This window comes from Mesoplodon mirus (genome assembly GCF_964341445.2).
Source record: "Mesoplodon mirus genome assembly, chromosome: 2".
NCBI lineage: Eukaryota > Metazoa > Chordata > Mammalia > Artiodactyla > Ziphiidae > Mesoplodon > Mesoplodon mirus.
In genome coordinates, this window is record NC_138977.1 from 11,734,303 (window position 1) to 11,755,824 (window position 21,522).

At 37.3% G+C, this 21,522-nt stretch overlaps 1 protein-coding gene across 4 annotated transcripts in view; it reads left to right on the forward strand.

Moving 5' to 3' along the window:
* The window catches only part of INPP4B (inositol polyphosphate-4-phosphatase type II B), an 880,599-nt gene that overhangs the window by 505,849 nt on the left and 353,228 nt on the right, over positions 1–21,522 (forward strand). The gene's annotated exons all lie outside the window — the stretch shown is intronic.

The window sequence follows — 21,522 nt, forward strand, 5'->3', positions numbered from 1 at the left end:
TCTAGAAAGTGACCCTGAACACAAAGCCAGTTCAGATCCCAGCCACATAGTATGTTAATGGCTCTTTACTTCCATCCTCCACCCCATTTTGTTACCTTTTACCAAAAATCTCCTCAAAGGAGTAGACCACTGGCAACATTTGCTGCTTGCTTGCACACTGGTGTCTGGGTTACTGGTGGTATGAATTTTTGCCACTGAGCACCAGGCTGCAGTCACATCAGTTGTCTGACTCTGGTTGGCTTTCTGAATCTATCCTTATTTTTGGCTGCTGTGTACCTTGCAGTCAGAAGCCTGGCTCTGCACCCAGTGGTCTAGGTGCCCTGATTCCCAGGACACCTGCCTGCATCTATTTCCCTGTGTCCTTACCTTACTTTGGGTATCCTTCCTTGATTTATGACTTGGATACACATGTGATGCTGAGAGTTGCCCCTCCACAGAAGCCCTTTCTACTGCTTCCTTATCCCCCACCCCAAACTCAAGGGTGCCCCTATTTATTGAGGCCCATTCATATCAAACTTAAGTTTATAAGTTAAGTCTTGATAATTTGGACTCTTGGCTCCTATAAGTCAATATTTTTTTCCCAGTTTATTCTTCTTACTCCTTTGGAATGGATTTCTTTTTGCTTCCATTTACGTCTCTGCATTCCTCCTGGTTGAATGGTTATTATCAAAGCATTCCAATTGTACCTCTCTAAGGCCATCTTCCACTTGTCTAGACATGTTAATAGTAAATATTATTAAAATTGATAATGCTAGTAATATTTATTGGCCACATACTATATTTTCTAATATCTTCTTTTGTCTCACTGTTTTAAAATTTGCACACAGTAGGGCTTCCCCGGTGGTGCAGTGGTTGAGAGTCCACCTGCCAATGCAGGGGACACAGGTTCGTGCCCCAGTCCGGGAAGATCCCACGTGCCGTGGAGCGGCTGGGCCCGTGAGCCATGGCTGCTGAGCGTGCGCGTCTGGAGCCTGTGCTCTGCAATGGGAGAGGCCACAGCAGTGAGAGGCCCGAGTACCGCCAAAAAAAAAAAAATTTGCACACAGTAAAATTCATACTTTTTGGTGTACAGTTTTAGAATTTTTGACAAATGTAAGCAGTCATATACTCACTCCACAATCAAGATACAGAACAGTTACATCACCTATAATCTTCTCTTTTCTACACCTTTATAGTCAACCTCTCCTGCTCACTTCTAACCATTAGAAACCACTGATCTGTTTTCTGTTTCTATAATTTGCCTTTTCCAGAATGCCGTGTAAACTGAATCATACAGAATGGAGCACTCTGAGTCTGACTTCCTTCACTTACAATAATGTGCTTAAGATTCACTGAGTTTTGTGGGTATCAGTGATTTATTCCTTTTTATTGCTGAGTAATATTCCATTGTATGGATTTGCTTTGGTGTGCTTATCCATTTATTTTGATTTTGAGTTTTTAGTTAAAAAAAAAACATGTTTTTCTGTGATCGTGTTTTACTTCTCTTAAGTAAATAATCAGATCAAGAGTGCTGAGTCATATGGTATGACCCAGGTTACGTTTAACTTTATAAGAAACTGCCAGACTTTTTCCAGAGTGGTTGTACTATTTTGCCTTCCCACCAGCAATGTACAAGAATTCCAGGTGGTCCACATCCTTGTCAGAGATTGATATTGACAATTTTAAAAATGTTTAATTATACCATTCTAGTAGGCACATAATAATAACTCATTACAGTTTTAATTTATATTTTCCTAATGATATATACGTCAGTTTGGAAAATATCGACATCTTAACAATAATGAGCCTTTCAATCCACGAACATTGTATATATCTTCATTTGTTTTTATCTTATTTTCTTTTATCAATGTTTTATAGATTTATAGCATACAGATTCTGTACATATTTTGTTTGATTTATTTCTAAATGTTTTTATGTTTTTTGGTACTATAATAAATGGTACTTTAAACAACTTTATTTTTCCATTTTTCATTGGCAATTTATAGACAACTGATTTTTGTATATTGCCCTTATATTGTGCAACTTTGATGAACTGATTATTTCTAGCTTTTTTGGTAGATATTTTTGGTTATTTTCTACATAGATAATCATGTTGTCTGCAAAGAGACAACATTAGTTGTTCCTTTCCAATCTGTATGTCTTGTATGTTTTTCTTCACTTGTTGCATTGGTCATGACCTCCAGTATGATATTGAAGAGGAAAGATGAGAGTGGAAATTCTTACGTTATTCCTGACCTTAACAGCAAAGTACTGAGTCTTTTATTATCCAGTTATGATGATAGCTGTGGCATTTTTATAGATGGCCATTATCAAGCTAAAGTACTTCCATTCTATTCCTAAATTGAGAGGTTTTTTTGTTTGTTTATTTGTTTTTAATTTTCTGGATGAGAGTTTTTAATTTCTGTACATTGAATTTTGTCAGTTACTTTTTCTGCATCTTTGAGATGATCATATGTTTTTGTTTTTTATTCTGTTGATGTAGTGAATTACATTGAGAAATTTTTGAATGTTGAACTAGTTTTTCATTCCTAGATAAACCCCTCTGTATACTAGTTTATTCTAGAATAAACCCCTCTTGTATACTTTTGAATTAGATTTGCTAGAGCTAAGGTTTTGTTGATGATTTTTTTGTGAGTCTAAGTTCATGAGAGATATTGGTCTTTTTTTTTTTTCCTTACAGTGTCTTTGATTTTGCATTAGGTTAATGCTGGCCTCATAAAATGAGTTGGAAATTATTCCCCACTTTTGGTTTTCTCAAAGAGTTTGTGTAGATTTTTGTTATTTGTTCTTCAAATTTTTAGTACCATTCATCAGGAAAGTCATCTAGCCTGGAGTTTTATTTGTAGTTTTTAAATATGAGTTCAAGTTTGTAATAGGTACAGAGCTATTCAGGTTATACATTTCTGTTTGAGTGAGATTTGGTAGTTTTTGTTCAATAAATTTTATCTAAGTTACACCTTTTTAAAAAAATTGAAATGTAGTTTATTGGTAATTTATAGCTTCTCTCTTTTTTCTCGGTCAGTCTGGCTAGAAGTGTATCAATTTTATTTATCTTTGCGAAGAAACAGCTTTTGGATTTATTGATTTTCTTGATTGTTTTAATTTTCAATCCCGTTGATTTTGCTTTTATTTATATTATTCTCTTCCTTCTGCTTGCTTTGAGTTTAATGCACTCTTTCTAGTTTTCTAAGATGGCAGCTTAAATCATAGATTTGAGACTTTCCTAATAGTAGGGTGTGGGGAGTAAAGGGGTGGAGAAAGAGGGAGAGAAGCATGCAGAGGTGGATGTTATGTTGGTTATGCTATTTAAGGATTGAAAATTAGTACTTTGGCAAAGACAGAATATAAAAGGAAATTTTTTTATTTACAACATTTCATTCTGTATAGTATATGCTCAATAAATACATGTCACATGAACTAATGATTATGGTATTTCCTTTCCTTACTTTTCCTTACATGTGGGATCAAAACAATCCTAAGAGTTGGAGATTCATCTCTTCATCCTGAGATTGAAATGATGGGGAAGGAAAAAGTTTTATTCAGTATTCAGGCATAAATTAATGACATACTTTTCACATAAAATCTGAGCTTAAATACCATACTGCCTCAGTAATAATCCTTCATTTACTCCAGCTGATCACAGAAGATTAGCCCATGTTATAGAGGAATTCATTAAATTAATCCATGATTTTTTTTAGTTGCATGAGAGGCACCAAAGAAACTCTAAATGAATTTGCAGGTGGAACAGTGGCTTGGAACTTCACTACTCAGCCTTGTTCTTTTCGTAGATGTTCTTCCCAATTCAAGTTTAGCAATTAAATTTTCTTTCTTTTTCTTTTCCTTTTTAAAAAAATTTTGAGTACCTATGTTTGCTCTTATTATGGTGCAGTTTTATTGAGTAAATATTTTAGGTAGAATGTTTGATTGTGTACACATTTGTGTGTAAAGAAACTGCTTGCAGTGAAAGAATTCAGACTCATCATCTGCAGTAAGAATGAGAAAACTTAGTTATGTCATATTATATTCTTTGTAGATAACCTCAGGCACTCTGTGAAAGTCTCTGGAGAGTTAAAGTGATATTACAATCATCATGAATACACATTTATTCTTGCCTGTCATAATAAAAAGCAGAAGATAAAATTTTAATTAAATTCATTATCTGTCTTACTTTGAAATTTCAGATTTCAAAAGAAAACGAGCAATTAATCATCAGAAACTATAGCTAATTCAGTCAACACTAATTTGAACCTGAAATGTACCCTCATAAGGAATTCAGTCGGTTCTGTGAGTGAATAACTTCTGATGTCTATATTAGAAATGGCCTGCAGATATAGCTGATGCTTCAGTTTTAATTTTGCTTGAGAAAGTGGTATTTAACTGGCCTTCGGTGCACATGTGTGACAGTGTTCATAGGGATTTTGAAACTTTCTTGTTTGTTATTTGTTTCAAATTTAATGTTTTATTGGAAGGTGAATGGACAATCCCAATCAGTTATAAAAGCAAAATTAGAGGATTCTAGGATTGTGATGGAGATACAGGAGTCTAATGAAAAATTGTCCAAAATTCTGAGAAGCTAGATATTTTTGTGCAGTAACTCCAGCATTATCTTTGTTGTCCAGTTTTTGAGATCACAATTTGGAAAGCTCCCTATAATTTCAGCTGTTGAGCTCCTGCGGTAGTATTTCAGCAGAAGCTAGAAAATCCATATCTTCTGTAGAAGGATGGGTGGCCATGGCAGACATATTCGAAACTTCCATAACCAGAGCCGTACCTGTAGCCTCTGAAGTCACATCCATAACCCAGTCTGCAGAAGCTGCCACATCCAAAGCCATTACCAAAGCCCAGGCCACCAAAGCCAACATAGCTGAAGCCCAGGCCTCTGTAATAGTGCCTGTAATGGCTCATGGTGTCAGGGGTGGTGACTTTGGTTTGCTGTTCAAGACAAGATCCTGAGTATGAATATCAGCATGTGTAGAGGGATGCTTATATACCCTGGTCAGAGCATGGGATATATCATGTGTATACCTTCCTTTCATGTCATTTTTTCATTATACATACTTTGCATAAGTCATTAATTTGTTGTCCCCTGACACAGGGAGAGGGTCTCACACTCATTAAAATATTTGAGATCACTTTTTTGCCTAGTTAGGGTGTTCCTTAAACGTTATTGTATCACTTTATCAAATCATCACTTTGCACCCTTTAAATATACACAATTACATTTGTCAATTATACCTCAAGAAAGCTAGTGGAAAGTGTTATTGCATCATTTTGTAAGAGGAAACGCTGTTGCCGCAGCAGCGTTTCCTCGGAGTCCTCTTTAGTACAGGTGAGAAAAGAATCAACCTCCATCCAAACCAAGATTCTCTCTGTACATCTCTGCTTCTTGAGATAGGCTTGAGATGGGCTGCTAGGAGCCATTACATTTAGAATATGCAGCTGCCGAATAAAAGTATCAGGAAAAAAGCCCTGTCATCTTAAGTGTAGACAGTAGACTCCTGTCCTTTAGTTAGTTTTCAGATGAAGAGAAGGCCATTTAAAAATAACCAAGCATCTAGTGAATTGCCATAATACCCTCTTGTACCATTTTTTAAAATTCATTTATTTATTTTTGCTGTGTTGGGTCTTCGTTTCTGTGCGAGGGCTTTCTCTAGTTGCGGCGAGCGGGGGCCACTCTTCATGGCGGTGCACGGGCCTCTCACTATCGCGGCCTCTCTTGTTGTGGAGCACAGGCTCCAGACACGCAGGCTCAGTAGTTGTGGCTCATGGGCCTAGTTGCTCCGCGGCATGTGGTATCCTCCCAGACCAGGGCTCGAACCCATGTCCCCTACATTAGCAGGCAGATTCTCAACCACTGCACCAGCAGGGAAGCCCATACAATTTTTTAAACCTCTGCTGTGTGATAGCAATTAAAAAAACAACAAAAAAAACCCAAAACAGTGTATTTGGGGCTTGAGACCAGCTTTACAAGTTTTTGTTAATAAGCAAAAATGCAATGCATCACACGAAGTATTTATAGAAAAAAATTTCCATGAAATTACAATCTGTTCTGGAACATTCAATGAAAGTTCCTATCCTTTGGATGACATGTGAGAAGCAACCAGGAGTGTCACACTGTGAACAAAAGGCTAAAAGCCCACCTTAGAACAAAAGACCTTCTCGCTGATCCCAGTGTGGCCACCTAGCCCGTGGAGTTTTTCTCTCCCATCTCTGGGTCTCAGTGTGCTTATCTCTTGAATGAAATGGCCCCTAGTTTCCTTAAGTCTCTTCAATTCTGTATTCTTTTAGAACATTTTATCTCAGTGTTTAAAGAGTGATGATAGGTAGACGTAGGTAACACACCTCTTGTGGAGAGATGACTGAGATTAAATCAAACATGTATTCACATCTTTACTTTGTAATTCTTCAGGTTGCTGTCATTTTTATACCTGACATGGAACACAGTCTAACAAGTCAGACGGCTGACCAGCTGTATTCCCAAAGCTGGTCCAACTGCTCCCCCTTAGGACATCTGATCATTGGTGGAAACTTTAAATTCTGGTGTAGATCTGCTGCAGTGCTGAGGTGTACTGAGTTCTCGGGATTAAGGGTGCCTTGTCACAGGGATTGACAGAGCCTCCCTTTCTGACTTTATATACAGTGGAGACCCACGTTGTTCTTATACTAATTTGAAACAAATGAGCGACAGACTGACCTCTGGTTGACAATGAGCCAAAGACATAGTCCTTTTGACTCTGCTTGCTGAACTGAGTTCTCTGTATGGCTGCTTTGTGTTCTGTCCTTCTGAACATCAAGATTTTGCTAGTTTCAGTGACCGTTTAATACTCATTGTAATTTGGGATTCTTTCTTTTTTTTTAATTAATTAATTTATTATTTTTGGCTGTGTTGGGTCTTCATTTCTGTGAGAGGGCTTTCTCTAGTTGCGGCGAGCGGGGGCCACTCTTCATCGCGGTGCGCGGGCCTCTCACTGTCGTGGCCTCTTGTTGCGGAGCACAGGCTCCAGACGCGCAGGCTCAGTAGTTGTGGCTCACAGGCCTAGTCGCTCCGTGGCATGTGGGATCTTCCCAGACCAGGGCTCGAACCCGTGCCTCCTGCATTGGCAGGCAGATTCTCAACCACTGCGCCACCAGGGAAGCCCTGGGATTATTTCTTGACTGGGATTGTGATCTCTGAAAGACAGCTCTGTGATTTAAAAAAACAAATGAAGAAAATATTACCCCTTTGTTAAGTAACCAGAATGATGGATCCGGAGAGTTGGATGTGTTCAATCATTTGGATCTATTTTAAAATTTCAGTTATTTTTAATTTTTGTTCTTGATTATTTTTCATGCTGACTTGACCACTGAAAGTATATTTACATCAGGATCAAGTAAAAGAACCAGAGATGAGTATGTTTCAATCAGGCAGGATGTTATAAATAGAATTATGAAAACATCTATCATGACCTGGTTTTCTCTTTCCTGGGGCTCCTGGTACTTAGGCATTAGATGCTATATTGATAGGCTATAGGTTTTCCAAATGTTTTTATGCTTAAGAAAGAGAATAATCTAAATAAAAGACAGTATAAGTAAAATAAATGTCTCCTAGACTCCCTCCTTCCTCTCTACCCTTCTGCCCTAATTTTTTTCTTAAGGGATAATAAAAGGTTGAACATTTTTGCATAGTAAAATTGAAAAGTAGTAGCAGGTAGAATAGAGCTGTAGAACCAGAAACTCAAGTTCATATCCTTGTTTCTCCAATTATTAAATGGGCCCTGGAATAAATTATTCTTAAGCTTCAATTCTTCACCAGTAAACCTGGAGTTACGCCTTAAATTTGTTATGAAAATTAATATAATGCATATAAAGTGATGCCACAGAGCATGGCACATAATATGTATTCAGAAAGGGCACATAACTACTCAGAAAATCGTAGCTGCTATTGACTAAAGTGAATTTCTAAAGCAGTGATGAAGATAGAAGTCTTTGAAGAATGCAGGTGGATATTAGCAGATTATCCGTTGATTTGATGTTCACAAGGGGAAAACGGAAGTGTAATATGCTGGTCAATTGTATTTTATTGAAATGGTTCTCTTGTTTCTACCCTCTCTCTTCCTGTTTGCATGTGTCACAAGCAACCACTGTGTGCCCTAAAACCACCAGTCTCCAGACACTTTCAGTGAATTGTTGAACTCTAGGTGATCATGCTTTTGATGACATTATGACACTAGTTCTTAATGTGAGCTGCCATCTTACTGTCCTTGCCAACCTCCAACACTTTCCGAAGTGTGGCATGCAGTGGCCTGGTTCTTTTTAGGCCCAGAGGCTGGAGAGAGCAAAGAGAAAAGGGAGTACAAGCTGGAGACTGAATCTAAGGTGGGTCACACCTCATCACTGACAAGACTCCATCTCAAAGAGGCCAGCTAATAATAGGTGTGGGTGGGAGGGTAAGTGGGTATCAAGGGTCCCAGGCAGATAACCCAGATTGTAAAATCCTGGAGAGAATGGAAGCACTGGAGGTAGGACATGAGCCAATCGCTGGAGAGACTGAAGCCCATGTCAGGATCCATGACAGCTCCTGGCATCAGTCTAGAAAATCTGGTTAAGTGACATAGGCCTTTAGCCCCTATTGGCTTTTCATCTGAGGGAACTCCCTATTCACCTCTCTCAGTTTATGAGCCTGGAATCTGGGTGGCCTTCTTTGCCTTAAAGTGGTGCTTTTCAAGCTTGAGTGTGCATAGGAATCATCTATGCCACAATGTGAATTCACTTTAGTAGATCTGGGGTCTGACTTAAGGTTCTGTGTTTCTAACAAGCTTCCAAGTGATGCAGGTACCACTGGCCCAGGAACCACATTTTGAAGGGCAAAGCCTTAAAAGAATGTGGCTGTTTGGTGTTGCTTAATCCACATATCTTCTATTTCATATTCGTGCTGCTTCCTCGTGGTAAAATTGAGGAGGATATAGCTGACTGAGCCCCCAAAGCTGGACTTCTGATCAAAGTGGAGCTCTGACAACTCTCATCTTTATTCTACTTGTGACAAAGCGTGTCCTCACCAAATTTAATATTAGTAGTAAAACCATACTGATGGCCTGGAGGATTCAATTGTCTTCTGACACAATTGGTTTTCCTGGACAGAATCAGTGCCCCTGAACATTCATCCATTGCTGGTTCATATCCTCTGTCTGGTCAGGGCCCTCATGAGAAGCCAGGAGGGACTTTGACCTTAAATACGTGCCTGAATTTTTTAGGTAAAATATTTGCCAATTTATGCCATTTTTTCCCAAGGAAACATTTATTCCTGAAATCTTATTTTTAATTCTGCTATTACTTTTGAATGATATAACATAAGAATAAATCTCTGGGGCTTCCCTGGTGGTGCAGTGGTTGAGAGTCCACCTGCCAATGCAGGGGACACGGGTTCGTGCCCCGGTCTGGGAGGATCCCACGTGCCGTGGAGCAGCTGGGCCCATGAGCCATGGCCTCTGGGCCTGCGCGTCCGGAGCCTGTGCTCCGCGACGGGAGAGGTCACAGCAGTGAGAGGCCCGTGTACTGCAAAAAAAAAAAAAAAAAAAAAGAATAAATCTCTGTTACTGAGAATAGAGGCCTGGTTAAAAACTGTGAATATAATTTTCCTGCAGTGATGGTAGTCTTCAAAGTACTTGACATTTCCCATGAGGGGAAAGGAGCTGAGACGGCAGAGGTAAATCCCATCTGGATCACATTCCTGATTTTACCTCTTCTTAGCATCCTATAGCATGTGGCTGATCCTTAGAAGATCAGCCCATCCACATGCCATGTTGCAAATTCCAGACGTTTAGAAGGTTTTAAAGTGATTTGGCATTGTGAATTATATCTGGTTTATCAGAATGAAGTCCTGGCTCCAGAAGTTTTGAAACACTGACATGAAGTGAGCAGTTTAGTAGCTTAGCTACTGAAAGGCTATACCATCAATATAATGGAGACTTTATGTTTCTTCTTGAAATGGCTAGGAAATAATAATTCATTCAACACTTCATATCAGAGCAATGTTTGGAAACTTAAATGAAAGTCATAGGTATACAGTGTCATCAAGCCTCCAGTACTCCCTGCCTGGACCTCAGCTGGAACAGGCCAGGAAGCATCTTTAAGCCGAGGTCCACTCAGAACCCAAGAATGGCCCATTGTATGATGCCTCACACCCATGTCATCCTGGGATACGTCCTAAACCACAAGTGCCTCCTGTCATGTATCCTGGCCCATTATTTCGTCCCCGTTTTGCCATGGGCTTAGTTGGCTATGACTCAGTCTTCCTCTGATCCTCTCACTTCTGAAATAATTATATAAGGTCCTTGGGGTCTTCTGTTTCTATGAAAAATCGTCTCATCGGCCTTCCACCTCCTGAGAAAATGTTTTCTTTGTCTGTTTGTCTTAATGGAAACCTGCTTTTCTGGAGTTTTCTGCTACCCTGCTGCCTGCTGTAATGTAGATCGGCCACATATACAGAACCTGGAGGCAGGGTTACTGTTTTCCTGGTGCCACAAGAGGCCTCCTAAGCTGTTATGTCTGGCTATGTCACACCTCTGTCCCTATTTATAATGCTCATTGGCCAAACTCCTGTTTTCTTTAGACTTTTCTACCAGACACACAGTCTTCCCTTGGTCCCCAGATTCCGCCTGCTATCCATCTGGGCAATTGCAATAACCCATCTAGCATCCTCGCTGGTACAGTTTCTTTGTCTTTTTATGCTCTAGTGACCATCAACACCACTCCATTTCATCCACTCATTTATCCCATGACAATACCCTAAGTTACAACCACTCAGTGCTGCTGCTACAATGTGAAAGCAGCCATTGACAATACATAAACGAATAGGCATGCCCATGTTACAATAACATTTTATGCAAAACTAATTGTTATTTAGGATTTGGCCTGTCATTTATCCCATGACAATACCCTAAGCTATCACTTAGGACTGAATTCTTCTCTCAGCCCCCAATCTGTCACATCTTTCCCTATTAATGACTTCCCAATCTAGCCCAGAAACTTTTCAGTCGCATTAGTAGTATTACATTCTCCGCTTCACCCTTCTCTCCCTGTGTCCATAGACAAAACCCCAACACTATGTTAACTAAGCTGTCCTTCTCCACTGGGCTGCTGAGTCCTGCTGAAGAAAGCCACACAGCTAGTCAGACTGAGGCCTCCACAAACCTGTGTCTCCAGTCCCAGATGGACCCATACGACTGCCCCACTTGGTCCTCATCCAGTGCTCATAAAGGCCAGCACAAAACCCACCTGTCTTCAAAGCTTCTTAGTTCCTCCCATTTCCTCTCAACACGTTAACATAACTTAGTGTGTTGAATTCATGAGTATTTACGACCTACCAAAGTCATAAAGAAAAATATAGTACATGTTTTGTACCTGTTACCCAGTTTGATAAATCAAACGTTCCCAGTACAGTTGAAAGCCCCTGTGTTCCCCTTCCTGATCACATCTCCTACACCCTTCCTCCCAAATCTCATAACTATTCTGATTTTAGTGTTTATCATGGCTTTCTCTGTGATTGTACCTCGTGTGTGTGTACCCCTATGCAATACAGAACTGGAATATTATTTTACATGTTTTAAAATTTTCTATCAGTGCCATCCTCTTTCCTCCCCCTCCCCCCCGCCCCCGTCTTATGTGACTCTTCACTCTTTCTCCCCTTTTTCTCTATACTTTGTGAAGTTAATCAATGTTGGTATGTGAAATGAAAATCCAGTCTATGCAGGATGAATAGATCACATTATATTTATCTACTTTCTTATTGGTGGACATTTAGCCTGTTTCAGTATTTTATTATTAGCAGTTGATTCATTATAAACATTCTTTTAACTGTCTTCTGGTATGCATTTGCAAGAATTTTTCTAGAGTGTATGGTTGGAAGTAGAATTGCTTTTCAACTTTACTAGATATTACCAAATTATTTTCCATTGTGACTGGAACACCAGCAGTACATAAAAGTTTATATTGCTCTAAATCCTCATCAATATTTGAGGTTTTGAGACTTTAAATGTTTTACTTATTGATGGTCGTATAATGATATCTCATTTGGCTTTAATTTGCATTTCCATGATATTTAGTGAAGTTCAGAATCTCTTAAGTTTCTTGACAATTTGTGTTTAATAATTTTGAATTACCTGTTTACATATTTGCTAGTTTTTTCTGTTGGGTTGTTTTGCTACCATTCTTAAGATATTCTGGAAAGTAAATCTTTATCAGTTATCTTTATTACACACAGTATTTCCTTTTTCTGCTTGTTTTAGGTTTAATTTGCTCCTTTTCTAGTTATAAGGTGACAGCTTAGATCATTGATTTGAGACCTTTCTTTTTCTATTATAAGCACTTAATACTATAAATTTCCCTGAAAACATAGTTTGATATGTAGTGTAGTGATTTGATTCTGATTCTAATGAGTATTAGTGTGTTTCATATACGCACACACTTGTTTTTATTACAATTCTCTTAAATTTGTTAAGGTTTGTTTTAGGACCTAGGATATGATCTTAGTGAATATTCCATGTATACTTTGAAAAAAATATGTATATTCTGTTGTTGTTGAATTCATTGTGTTAGAAATGTCAGTTAGGTCAAGTTGTTGGTACTGTCGTTGTCTTCTATATCCTCACTGATTTCTGTTTACTTGTTCTAGCCATTACTGAGAGAGGGATGTTGAGGTCTCCAAGCATATCATTGTGGATTTGTCTATTTCTCCTTTTAGTTTTTTAAGTTTTTGCTTCATGTATTATGAAGCTCTGCTGTTAGGTGCATATACCTTTAGGATTGTTATGTCTTTTTGGTGAATTAACCATTTGTCATTATATTATTCCTTGATGTGAAATCTATTTTACTTGATATTAATATAGCCACTTCAATTTTCTTTTGATTAGTGTCTGCATGGTTTAAATTTTTTGATCCTTTTACTTTAACCTATATATGTCATTATATTTAAATATAACTATGAAACATAGAGTTAGTCCTTGCTTTTTTGTCCAAGCTGATAATCTCTCTTTTTAATTGCTGTGCATGTGTGTGTGTCTGTGTATGTAGATTGTTTACATTTAATGTAATTATTGATGTGGTTGGATTAAAAACAACTATCTGGCTAGTTGTTGTCTATTTATTCCATCTTTTTTTGTTCTTTCCCCCCTGCCTTTGGATTATTGTGTATTTCTGTTATTCCATCTTACCTCCACTATTGGCTTATTATTTATACTTATTTTTTTAAAAATATGAATGGTCACCCTAGGAAGTACCATATACATTTTAATTAATCACAGTCTACTTTCATATATTTTAGTGATATAATCGTATACTGTAATTTTAGTGTAAAAACAATAACTCCCTATTCTTTCCTCCCATCATTTTTGCTATTGATGTTATATGTTATATTTTTACACATGCTATAAGCATATAATACATTGCTACTAATTGTGCTCTAGACCAGTGCTTGGCAAAAACTAGCCTGCAAGCCAAATCCTAAATAACAATTAGTTTTGCATAAAATGTTATTGTAACACGGGCATGCATATTCCTTTACGTATTGTCAATGGTTGCTTTCACATTGTAGCAGCAGCACTGAGTGGTTGTAACAGAGATGTATGGCCCAAAAGACCTAAGATATTTACTATCTGTCCTTAACAGGAAAATTATGCCAAGCCCTGCTTTGGGCAATTATCTGTTATAGTCACTCAAAGTAAGAAAAGATGAAATTAACATATATTTTTCTTCATACGATTTATAGTGCTCTTCATTTCTTTTGTAGATACAAGTATCTTTCTGTAATGTTATGCTTGAAGAACTTCCTTTAATATTGCTTGCTGTGCAGGTCTGTTTATAATGAATTTGTCAATTATTTGTCTGGCTAAAAGTCTTTATCTCTCCTAATTTTTACAAGTTATTTTTACTTTGTGTAGAATTTGGGGCTGACAGTTTTTATTCTTTCAGATTTTTAAAGATGTCACTTACATAGTTTCTAACAAGAAGTCCAAGATATTTTCTTCTTTTGTTACTCTACGTGTACTTTGCCTTTTTTACGGTCAAAATTATTTTACCTCAAAAATTTTCTCTTATCTTTGGTTTTCAGAAGGTTGAATATATGTAGAAGTTTTTTAAAAATTTTTGTTTGATTTGCTTATTTGATTATTGGTGTGTGTGTGTGTGTGTGTGTGTGTACACTACTCTGCTTGGTGTTTTCTGAGCTTCTTAAATTGGTGTTTTGATGTCTTTAAATATTTTTGGAAAATCCTAGGCCACTGTCTTTTCAAATATCTATTCTGTCTTTTTCTTTTTTCTGAGATTCGAATAATGCATTTTGGTTGGTACTGTCTCGCAGTTTTTGAATGCTCTCGTGCATTTTCACTTTTTTTCCTCTGTATTTCAGTTTGGGTTATTTCTATTGGCCTGTCTTCAAGTTCACAGATGATTTCCATGATGGTGTCACATCTACTGATGAGCCCATCAAAGGCATTCTTCATCTTTGATGCTGGTGTTTTACATTCCTAGCATATCCATTTGACTTTTTCCACTAGTTTCTGTCTTTGCTAAAAATCCCCATGTGGTCATGCAGGTTGTCTACCTTTCCCATTACAGTCTTTAATATATTCTCTTTCTGATAGTTCCAAATTTGGGTATTTTCTGAGTCTGGATCTCTTGATTATATATTTGCTTTTTCTCTTGAGTGTGTTTTTGTTCTTCTTTATCTTCTTCATCTTTATCTTCGTCTATTTTGTGTTGTGTGTAGGATAGTAGAGTATGAAAGAATCAGTACTTAGACCTGGAAGTGGGCTTTCCTCTTTTTCTGTTAAGCCTTTGTGTGTTGGGGGAGTTGAATCAATCTAGTCAGTAACTGAGCTGGGTTAGGGTTTTGTTGTTGCTATGCCCACCCTCAGTGCACCTGTAGCTTCAGATTTACTCCTGTGTTCACTTGTGTTTAAGGTGGGATTTGGGTGGCTGGAGAATTTGTTCTCCACCCTCCAGTTTAGACTTTTCCTGGGAACTTCTACATTAGAGAGGTCCACTATTCATGCTTCTGTGTCTCCCCCAGTGGTAACCTACTGTTAACTTATTTCTTAGTGTTTGCTGGCCTGGTGTTTGAGAGCAGAAACATTCTCTGTTGTTCTATTTCAATGTTGATCTTAGGCAAAATCTGTGTTCTTGGGTCTTAGGGATGGGGCTTTCTCAATGACCCTGTCCCTGTCTTAGAAATAGAGGATCAGAAGATCTATAATGATCTGATCCCAGGAAACCCATCCCCTAATTGCAATGAGTTTTCACCTGTGTGCTGATGGCAACAGGGTCTGCCATTTTTGTTATATAGGGATAAGGATGCAAGTGTTGTGCTATGTTTTCTCTGCAGTGACTGCTGCTCTGCCCTCACAGGCTTGTATCACCAAGGATTGCCTTCTTCATATCCTACTGTGCTCCCAGTCTTTCTTATGAGTATGTGATGAGGTCCATGAAAGTCTGTTAGTGGGGACAAGCTACCTTTGAGTTTGTGGCTATCAGAAGCTCTGTACACTCATGCTGGCCTACTCTTGACCTTGAGTAAGTCATTAAATATTTCAATTGAATTCTTATTAGCATCTTCTTTGGAGACTGACACCCCTTCCTCCTGTGCCTGAAAGCTCTGCTCTGTGGAGGCCTTTGTCTTTCCTTAGAGTTCAGCCTGGTTGGTTGCTCTGAGACCTAAACTATCTGATTAGTTAAGGAAAAGTTATGATTTTATATATTATTCAGCTTTTTCTTGAGTTTACGGTAGGAGTAATATTCTTTACATCTTTGTCTAAATAGAAGCTGAAAACTACTGTGTTACAAACATATTTTCCCAGTATGTAACTTGTTATCACATGCTTTATTGTATCTTTTGCTTATAGAATATTTTATTTTAATGTAATCAAATTTAGTAATATTTTCCTTTATGAACTAGGCTTTTGGTTTTTTAAAATTATTATTATTTTTTAAAAAATTTTCTATTGGAGTATAGTTGATTTACATTGTTGTGTTAGTTTCTGCTGTACAGCAAAGTGAATCAGTTTTACATATAGCTACTCTTTTTTAGGTTATTTTTCCATGTAGGCCATTACAGAGTACTGAGATCAGTTCCCTGTGCTATACAGTAAGTCCTTATTAATTATCCATTTTATATATAGTAGTGTGTATATGTCAATTCCAATCTCCCAATTTATCCCTCCCACCTCCCACCCTGGTAATTATAAGTTTGTTTTCTATGTCTGTGACTCTATTGCTGTTTTGTAAATAAGTTCATTTGTACCATTTTTTTAGATTCCACATATAAGCAATATCATGTGATATTGGTCTATCTCTGTCTGACTTACTTCAGTCAGTATGACGGTCTGAACTATGCTTTTGAAGTCAAGAAATATTTCCTTATTCATAGTTCCCAAATATGCCCTTGAAAGAAAAAAAAAAAAACAACTGAGATTGTTAGGGAGACTATCCTCAAGTTTCTGTCACTTACTTTTCAGATCATACCTCATTTTCTGCTTACCCCCTTCCTTTCATTACAGCAGATAGAAGCATTTGGAGTTTTCCTTGTCCCATCAATCATCTCAACTAGCTATTTTACATTTGGTAGTATATATAAGTCCATGCCACTCTCTCACTTCATCCCAGCTTACCCTTCCCCCTCCCCGTGTCCTCAGGTCCATTCTCTATGTCTGCGTCTTTATTCCTCTCCTGCCCCTAGTTTCTTCAGAACTTTTTTTTTTATTCCATATATATGTTTTAGCATATGGTATTTGTTTTTCTGTTACTGACTTACTTCACTCTATATGACAGACTTTAGGTCCATCTACCTCACTACAAATAACTCAATTTCGTTTCTTTTTATGGCTGAGTAATATGCCATCGTATATATGTGCCACATCTTCTTTATCCATTCATCTGTTAATGAACACTTAGGTTGCTTCCATGTCTTGGGTATTGTAAATAGAGCTGCAATGAACATTTTGGTACATGACTCTTTTTGAATTATGGTTTTCTCAGGGTATATGCCCAGTAGTGGGATTGCTGGGTCATATGGTAATTCTATTTTCAGTTTTTTAAGGAACCTCAATAATGTTCTCCATAGTGGCTGTATCAATTTACATTCCCACCAACAGTGCAAGAGGGTTCCCTTTTCTCCACACCCTCTCCAGCATTTATTGTTTGTAGCTTTTTTGATGATGGCCATTCTGACCAGTATGAGGTGATACCTCATTGCAGTTTTGATTTGCATTTCTCTAATGATGAATGATGTTGAGCATTCTTTCATGTGTTTGTTGGCAATCTGTATATCTTCACTTGAGAAATGTCTATTTAAGCCTTCTGCCCATTTTTGGATTGGGTTTTTTGTTTTTTTGATATTGAGCTGCATGAGCTGCTTGTAAATTTTGGAGATCAATCCTTTGTCAGTTGCTTTATTTGCAAATACTTTCTCCCGTTCTGAGGGTTGTCTTTTCGTCTTGTTTATGGTTTCCTTTGATGTGCAAAAGCTTTTTAAGTTTCCTTAGGTCCCATTTGTGTATTTTTGTTTTTATATCCATTTTTCTAGGAGGTGGGTCAAAAAGGATCTTGCTGTGATTTATGTCATAGAGTATTCTGCCTATGTTTTCCTCTAAGAGTTTTATGGTGTCTGGCCTTACATTTAGGTCTTTAATCAATTTTGAATTTATTTTTGTGTATGGTGTTAGGGAGTGTTCTAATTTCTTTCTTTTGCATGTAGCTGTCCAGTTTTCCCAGCACTACTTATTGAAGAGGCCGTCTTTTCTCCATTGTATGTTCCTGCCTCCTTTATCAAAGATAAGGCGACCATATGTGCGTGCTTTTATCTTTGGGCTTCCTATTCTGTTCCACTAATCTATATTTCTGTTTTTGTGCCAGTACCATACTGTCTTGATTACTGTAGCTTTTTATTATAGTCTGAAGTCCAGGAGCCTGATTCTTCCAGCTCCATTTTCTTTCTCAAGATTGCTTTGGCTATTCAGGGTCTTTTGTATGTCCATATAAATTCTGAATTTTTTTGTTCTAGTTCTGTGAAAAATGCCATTGGTAGTTTGATAGGGATTGCACTGCATCTGTAGATTGCTTTGGGCAGTAAAGTCATTTTCACAATGTTGATTCTTCTAATCCAAGAACATGATCTATCTCTCCATCTGTTTGTATCATCTTTAATTTCTTTCATCAGTGTTTTTTTAGTTTTCAGCGTACAGGTCTTTTGTCTCCTTAGATAGTTTTATTCCTAGATATTTTATTCTTTTTGTTGCAGTGGTAAATGGGAGTGTTTCCTTAATTTCCTTTCAGATTTTTCATCATTAATGTAGGAATGCAAGAGATTTCTGGGCATTAATTTTGTATCCTGCTACTTTACCAAATTCATTGATTAGCTCTAGTAGTTTTCTGGTAGCATCTTTAGGGATCTCTATATATAGTACCATGTCATCTGCAAACAGTGACAGCTTTACTTCCTCTTTTCTGATTTTGATTCTTTTTATTTCTTTTACTTCTCTGATTGCTGTGGCTAAAACTTCCAAAACTATGTTGAATAATAGTGGTGAGAGGGGACAACCTTGTCTTGTTCCTGATCTTAGTGGAAATGGTTTCAGTTTTTCACCACTGAGAACGATGTTGGCTGTGGGTTTGTTATATATGGCCTTTATTATGTTAAGATAAGTTCCCTCTATGCCTACTTTCTGGATGCTTTTTATCATATATTGTTGTTGAATTTTGTCAAAAGCTTTTTCTAAATCTATGAGATGATCATATGGTTTTTATTCTTCAATTTTTTAATATGGTGTATCACATTGATTGATTTGCTTTTTTTTTTTTCGATACGCGGGCCTCTCACTGTTGTGACCTCTCCCATTGTGGAGCACAGGCTCCAGACGCACAGGCCCAGCGGCCACGTGCCACGGGCCCAGTCACTCTGCAGCACGTGGGATCCTCCTGGACCGGGGCACGAACCCATGTCCCCTGCATTGGCAAGCGGACCCCCAACACTGCACCACCAGGGAAGCCCTTGATTTGCGTATATTGAAGAATCCATGCATTACTGGGATAAACCCCACTTGATCATGGTGTATGATCCTTTTAATGCACTGTTGGATTCTGTTTGCTAGTATTTTGTTGAGGATTTTTGCATCTATGTTTATCAGGGACATTGACCTGTATGTTTATTTCCTGGTGACATCTTTGTCTGGTTTTGGTATCGGGGTGATGTTGGCCTCGTAGAATGAATTTGGGAGTGTTCCTCCCTCTGCTATATTTTGGAAGAGTTTGAGAAGGATAGGTATTAGCTCTTCTCTAAATGTTTGATAGAATTCGCCTGTGAAGCCATCTGGTCCTGGGCTTTTGTTTTTTGGAAGATTTTTAATCACAGTCTCAATTTCAGTGCTTGTGATTTGTCTGTTTATATTTTCTATTACTTCCTGTTTCAGTCCCAGAAGGTTGTGCTTTTCTAAGAATTTGTCCATTTCTTCCAGGTTGTCCATTTTATTGGCATAGAGTTGCTTGTAGTAATCTCTCATGATCCTTTGTATTTCTGCAGTGTCAGTTTTTCTCCTTTTTGATTCTAATTCTGTTGATTTGTGTCTTCTCTCTTTTTTTCTTGATGAGCCTGGCTAATGGTTTATCAATTTTGTTTATCTTCTCAAAGAACCAGCTTTTAGTTTTATTGATCTTTGCTATTGTTTCCTTCATTTCTTTTTCATTTATTTCTGATCTGATCTTTATCATTTCTTTCCTTCTGCTAACCTGGTGGGTTTTTTGTTCTTCTTTCTCTAATTGCTTTAAGTATAATGTTAGGTTGTTTATTTGAGATTTTTCTTATTTCTTGAGGTAGGATTGTATTGCTATAAACTTCCCTCTTAGAACTGCTTTTGCTGCATCCTATAAGTTTTGGGTCTTCATGTTTTCATTGTCATTTGTCTCTAGGTATTTTTTTGATTTCCTCTTTTATTTCTTCAGTGATCTCTTGCTTATTAAGTAGTGTATTGTTTAGCCTCCATGTGTGTGTATGTTTTACAGATTTTTTCCAGTAATTGATATCTAGTCTCATAGCTTTGTGGTTGGAAAAGAACCTTGATACGATTTCAATTTTCTTGTTTATCAAGGCTTGATTTTTGACCCAAGATATGATCTATCCTGGAGAATGTTGCATGAGCACTTGAGAAAAATGTGTATTCTGTTGTTTTTGGATGGAATGTCCTGTAAATATCAATTAAGTCCTTCTTTTTTAATGTATCATTTAAGGCTTGTGTTTCCTTATTTATTTTTATTTTGGATGATCTGTCCATTGATAAAAGTGAACGTGGGGTTTTAAAGTCCCCTACTATGATTGTGTTACTGTCAATTTCCCCTTTTATGGCTGTTAGCATTTGCCTTATGTACTGAAGTGCTCCTATGTTGGGTGCATAAATATTTACAATTGTTATATCTTCTTCTTGGATTCATCCCTTGATCATTATGTAGTGTCCTTTTTGTCCTTGTAATAGTCTTTACTTTAAAGACTATTTTGTCTGATATGAGAATTGCTACTCCAGCTTTGTTTTGCTTTCCATTTGCATGGTATATCTTTTTCCATCCCCTCAACTTTCAGTCTGTATGTGTCCCTAGGTCTGAAGTGGGTCTCTTGTAGACAGCGTATATATGGGTCTTGTTTTTATATCCATTCAGCCAGTCTGTGTCTGGGTCGTTTGTTTTTTGATGCTGAATTCTATGAGCTGTTTATATATTTTGGATATTAACCCCTTATCGGTCATATCATTTGCAAATATTTTTCTCCCACTCAGTATGTTGTCTTTTCATTTTGTCAATGGTTTCCTTTGCTGTGCAAAATTTTTTATGTTTAATTAGGTCCCATTTGTTTATTTTTGCTTTTATTTCCAATATAGTCATAGGGGATTAAGAGATACAAATTATTATGTATTAAATAGGCTACAAGGATATATTGTACCTCATAGGGAATATAGCCAATATTTTATAGTAACTATAAATGCACTATAACTTTAAAAATTGTGAATCACAATATTGTACACCTGTAAGTTATATAATAATATACATGAACTATAACTCAATAAAAAGATAAATAAAATATAATTATCAAATTGATGGTTTTGGTCTTATTGATAGTGCTATGGCCCTTTACCCCAGCAAGTATTCCTAGTTGTATCCTTGGAAGCCAATGTGTATTTATCTGCAAACTTATTGTAATCGTTTCTAAAGATTCAAGATGCTTTGTGGATTTAATTTTTTGCCAGATGATATTTAAAAACTAGAGCTGAATTATAAATGAAGCTGCTTTTGTTAAGAACAACAAAGAGTGAGTTTGTGGACTTGTGGAGCTGGAAACCAAATCAGTATTCCAAACCAAACTCTACTGCTGCTATCTCATTAAACAGCACTGGGTAGACGTTTAAAGATTTTTCTACATTTTAATTCAGCTGGTAACTTGATTTAAAACAACACTGATTTTTTTCCTAATCATTCTTGGTCATGTATAACATGCTAAATATAAAAATGAATCAG